This window comes from Pteropus medius, unplaced genomic scaffold (genome assembly GCF_902729225.1).
Source record: "Pteropus medius unplaced genomic scaffold, Ma_sr-lr_union100, whole genome shotgun sequence".
NCBI classification, from domain to species: domain Eukaryota; kingdom Metazoa; phylum Chordata; class Mammalia; order Chiroptera; family Pteropodidae; genus Pteropus; species Pteropus medius.
The window spans coordinates 2,410,019-2,415,779 of NW_024349519.1; the positions used below are offsets into that span (position 1 = coordinate 2,410,019).

The 5,761-nt window shown below is 34.8% G+C and overlaps 1 pseudogene; it reads left to right on the forward strand.

Annotated features, from left to right (window-relative positions):
• The first annotated feature begins 2,188 nt into the window (after nucleotides 1-2,188).
• LOC120618672 (uncharacterized) lies at nucleotides 2,189-2,307 on the forward strand (annotated as a pseudogene).
• The last annotated feature ends 3,454 nt before the right edge of the window (nucleotides 2,308-5,761 follow it).

Here is a 5,761-nt window from a genome sequence, read left to right on the forward strand (position 1 = left end):
AAACCCTAAATAAGTAATTTTAAAATAATTAACTAAATAGTAATCAATGAATAAATTGGTGAGAAGGAAAGCTTCAGGGAATTATGTGTGGATATAACAGAGTCTAATTGGCTAGTGGAGAAGGAAGGGTATGCAAGAAAGTTTCACTAGGAAGTTTCATTGAGCCTTGAGGGATAAATCAGAGTTAGCAGCACATGTGGCTGGGAGCTGGGAGTAGAGAGAAAATGCAGGAAGAAGCAATGGTATTAGGTAGGCAGCAGGTCAGAGGCAGGAGAGAGTATGACGTATACAAGGAATTGAAAAAAATTGAGAATGGTTAGAAGTTAGGGAGCTAAAGAGGGACAATCTTTAGACAAGCTTGGACAGCTGGACTCTACTCTGCTGGGCCTTTTGAACCACGTTACAGATGCACTTCTCACCTCTTGGATAATGAAAAACTATAAAAAGTTCTAGGATGGAATGAGATATAATTAGATAGGTTTTTAAAAAACCCTTTACATTGCTGAGTAGTATTTCATGAGAAATACTATGAGACATAAAGCTACTGTGAATAAGCATGTACAGGTTTTTGGGTGAACATAAGTTTTCATTTCTTTGGGATAAATGCCCAGGAGTGCAATCGCCAGATCCTATGTTTAGTTTTTTAAGAGTCTGCCAAACCATTTGTCAGAATGGCTGTACCGTTTTATAATCTCACCAGTAGTGTATGAGAGATTCAGTTTCTCTCTGTCCTTGTCAGTATTTACATTTAATATTAGCTGTTCTAATATCTCATCATGGTTTTAATTTGCATTTCCCTAATGGCCGTTGAACATCTTTTGATGTGCTTATTTGCCATCTGTATATTCTCCTCAGTGAAATATCTTATCATATCTTTTGCCCATTTTCTAATTGGATAGTTTGTTTTTTTAAATGTTGAGCTTGAGAGTTTTTCATGTATTCTAGATATCAGTTTTTTTGTTAGGTATGTGGTTTGCAATTTTTTTTCTCTCACCATGTAGCTCATCTTTTCATCAGGGTCTTTTGCAGAGCAAAAGTTTTACATTTGGATTAAGTCCAGTTTATTTATATATTTTTTTATGATGTCATGTTGAAGAACTCTTTGCTGAGCCCTAAGTCCCAAAAATTCTCTCGTATGTTATCTTCTAACTTTTTTATAGTTTTCCATTTTACATTTAATTTTAGGATCATTTTTTGAGTTAATTTTTATATGAAATGAGGTTATAGTCAATATTCTTTTTTGTTTTTGTTTTTGTTTTTGTTTTTGCCTATGGATATGAAATTATTCCAGCACATCTCCTGATGATGCTTCCCTTCCTCCACTGAATTGCTTTTGCACCCCTGTCAAAAATTAGTTAGCCATACTTATATGGAGTGATCGCTTGGTTCTCTCTTCATTCCAGTGATCTATGCTTCTATCCCTCTGCTAATACCACACAGTCTTGATTACTATAGCTATATAACAACTCTTAAAACCAGGTAGACTAATTCTTCTCACTTTCTACTTCTTTTTCAGAATCGTTTTAGCTATTCTAGTTCCTTTGCCTCTCCATGTAAACTTTACAATAATCTTGCAATATCTGCAAAAAATCTTGTTGAGATTTTGATAAGGATAGTCTTAAACTGTATGTTAACTTGGAACAATTGATATCTTTACTATGTTGAGTCTTCCAATCCAGAAACACAGAATATCTCTCTATTTATTTTGACCTTTTTGACTTCTTTCATTAATGTTGTGTAATATTTGGCATGCAGCTACTGTACATGGATTATTAGATTTACACATGAGTATTTAACTTTTTTTGAACAATCATAAATTGTTTGTATTTTTAAACTTCAGTTTCCAGATGCTTATTAGTAGTATATAGAAATGCAATTGATTTTTGCATATTGATCTTATATCCTGTAACTTTGCTGAAATTGTAAGTTATAGGAGTTTTGTGTAGATTACTTGGGATTTTCTGTGCAGAATATCAAATCTACAGATAGGGACAATTTTATTACTTTTTTTTCCCAATCTATATATACCTTATATCCTTTTCTTGCCTTATTGCATCGGCCAGAACTTCTAACACTATGTTAATAGCAGTGGTGAGAGTGGACATTTTTTGCCTTATTCATAGTCATAGGAAGAAAGCATTCATTCTTTTTATCATAAAATATAAAATTAGTTATAAATTTTTTTGTAGTCTATGAACATGCTACCCTGAACAAGCCTGAACCTCTCTGATCTCGGAAGCTAAGCAGGGTCGGGCCTGGTTAGTACTTGGATGGGAGACCACCTAGGAAGACCAGGTGCTATAGGCATAAAAAATACACAATAAAAAAAATAAAGGATGGTAAGCTGATAAGCTCCTTGCAATCTGTGAGGTCAACCAAGGGTTGCCTCACCTAAAAAAAAAATTTTTTTTTCTAGATGTTCTTTATTAAAATGAGGAAGCTTGCCTTTTTTCTCAGTGTCATGAAAGTTTTTCTCATGATTGGCTGTTGAATTTTTTCAAATGCTTTTTCTGCATCTGTTGATAAGATCATGTGATTTTTCTTCTTTAGCTTATTAACAGAGTGAGTCACACTGATTGATTTTTGAATATTTAACCAATCTTGCATTCCTGGAATAAACCCCACATGGGTATGGTATACAATTCTTTTTATATTTTGCTGAATTGTATTTATTAATATTTTGTTAAGAATTTTTACACCTATATTCACAAGAGTCTGTAGTTTTTTCTTTTTTTGTCTGGTTTTGGTATCTTCATGATGAATTGAGATGTGTTCCCTTCTCTTTCATTTTCTACAAGAGATTGCATAAAATATGTGTTAATTCTTCTTTAAATGTTTGGTAGAATTATCCAATGAAACCATCATGTTCTGGAGCTTTTCTGGGGGAGGGAAATTTAAAATTATTAGTTAATTTCCTTAATAGTCGTTGGGCTATTCAAATAATCTATTTCATATTGTGTGAGTTGTGGTGGTTTGTGTTTTTTGAGAAAATGATTATATCATCTAGGTTGTCATATTTGTGTATAGATTTGTTCATAGTATTCTCTTATTATCCTTTTGATGTTTGCAGCATTTGTAGCTATACCTCGTTTTATTCCTAATATTGATACTTTGTGTTTTCCCTTTTTTTCTTTGTCAGTCTTGCTAGAGGTTTGTTGATCTTATTGATCTTTTCAAAGAACAAACTTTTTGTTTCACTATTTTTCTGTTTTCAACTTCATTGATTTCTCTCTTCTCTTCATTATTTCCTTCCTTCTTTTTTCTTTGGATTTGTTTTGTCCTTGACTGTGTGACACACGCTAAGTCAATATCTTAAAGGACAGGGGCCATCTGGCTTGTGATTGGGTAACTGGAAGACCTGGAAAAGAAGAAAATAGACATCTCTACTCACTTTCCTCCTCTCATACAACATTAATTGAGGAGGACAAAGCCCACTGGGTAAAAATTTAAGAATGCTTCTAGCAATACACTCAAAACATTGACAAATCTCTATGTAAAAGGAGTTAAGAACCATATGGTTTGGCCCTGAGTCCATTTTTTATTCTCTTGGGCCCTCAAAGAATACAATTTGGAAACAGAGAATGAAGGAAAACCAACACAACTCTATGTAATAATGTGACATACTCATTCCATCATAACAAATTCACTGAGAGAGAGGTACTTTGCAAGTTGTGAGTGTATTCTCTTTTGGTGTCAGGAGAATGATATAGTCAGAAGAAGAATTCAACTCAATTATCCAACTATTCTGAGCATCTAGTAAGTGCAGGACACTGAGAGAGGGTTTGTGTAGGATACGAAAAGAGTTTTAAAAGTCAGGGGGAGGTTCTTATCTTCAATGAGCTTTTAGTCTTAAGACATGATCATCCTGGGCACTTAAATTGTGAGTCTACCTCCCAAACCACAGCTCTGTGCTCTCTAATTCATCACTGAATAAAGTATCCAAATCCTGGAAGATAACTGAAACAGTTAGAAGATGTCAGATTTTATAAATCCTACAAAAAGTGGACTTGTGGAATACCTAATCAGATATACCTAATACTTAATACCTGATGAGAAACTGCTGGTGAATACTTGTTACTTTCTCAAGAAACAACTGGGGATGAAGTGTGGCTGTCACTGCATTTCTTTTACTGTTTTGTTTAGAATGCTCTGACTGAGCTAGCAGGAAGAATGACACAACATCATGACACTTTATTATTAACATTTATTACTAACATTATTAACACTTCAAGAACTGACACGGCTCCTCAGAAGTCTTTGGGTACTTTGCCATGTTCTCTCCTTCCATCCTATGCCTAGCTGCCTCCCAGAGTCCCCTTCCCCACTTTGAGATGTGCCTGGGTCCCCAGCTGGCTTACAAGCTCTTATGAGGCCCAAGGACATACTTTGTGGCATTGCTTTTAGGAAACTCTAAAGCCAGTATACACACTGAAAATCTGTCCTTCATTTTGCATTTAATGCTGTCCTTACCCCACAATATAATGTAAGTTGAATATTAAGGAAGATCCAGTATTCTGTATTCATTAGCAATTAGATCTTTCAGGTTCTTTATTTTGAAATACATTATCTTGTAAGGAGTGTGGGAAAGACATCCTCTGCTTGAATCAGGGGCATGAAAATGTATAATCCCTGGGGAATTTGCAGAAACATTATGAAGGACATTTGATTGCCTAGATTCCATGGGAAAGATAAGGTTATGTAAATTTCAGTAATATCCTAATACAAAAAACAGCTCCCACTGAGCACTTACTACATACCAGGCATTGACGTACACAATACCCCAGTGCAACAGGTGTTATTTTCCCCACTGCCAAGATTATGAAGTTGAGAACTGGAAAGTTTAGGCAATCTACCCAATGTCAATAAGCTAGTGTATGTTTAAGACCAAAAAAAGCCCCGATATAGCCTAAATATATTTGGCTCCCAAGTCTATACTCTATTGCCCCTTCCTGCTAGTGCTTTATAGCTAAAAGAGTAAAAAAACAAGTAATCCAGTTTTCAGTTTATTCTGTAAGTTGTTACTTGTAGTCCTATGTATATGCCACGGATTTACCTGAAAACATTAGTTAAATGTGAATTCACTCTCTCAGACTAATAGTGGTACAAATCTACAATAAATTTTATCTCCAAATACTCAACTTAATACATTGAAACTTCTTTAAAGCACAAAAACCTGTTTCAAATGTTCCTCAAATTAGGTTGGTTTCTTCCTTTTATAGATCATCTATTTAGAACTAAAATATTCATGTCTGTTGGAGAGTGCGACCTCAGTTCTTAATGAAATGAGATCCAAAGAGATATTGGAACCTAGTAGCTCTGTTTTGTTTGTTTGTTTGTTTGTTTAGATGTGTGAGATGTCAGCCTCCTGGTCTGCATGTTATAAGTGGAAGTTCTCCCCTCTGTCTCATGAGCTTGTTTTATATCATTCATGAGAATCTTAGGGACTCTACTTGTACTGGCCAAGGTTCTTCCATTATGGGCATAAATCTCAACACAAAAATGTGTAAATAGAATGGAACATACCCAGATTTAGAAGGTAGCACAGAGTGAGACAAAGGGAGTATAAAGATACCTATAATAATTAGTACTGAGTCTTTGAAATGGATTGGGGGCATCTCTGGGGAGAGTGAATCAATAACAGTCCCTCTTTATGATAGTGCATAATAAGAATAATTAAGAAAATGAAGATGCTGTATGGAGTTCTTATTTTTCCAGTGGACACACAACATTCACCTGCTGCTGGAGCAGGATTCTGTACCAT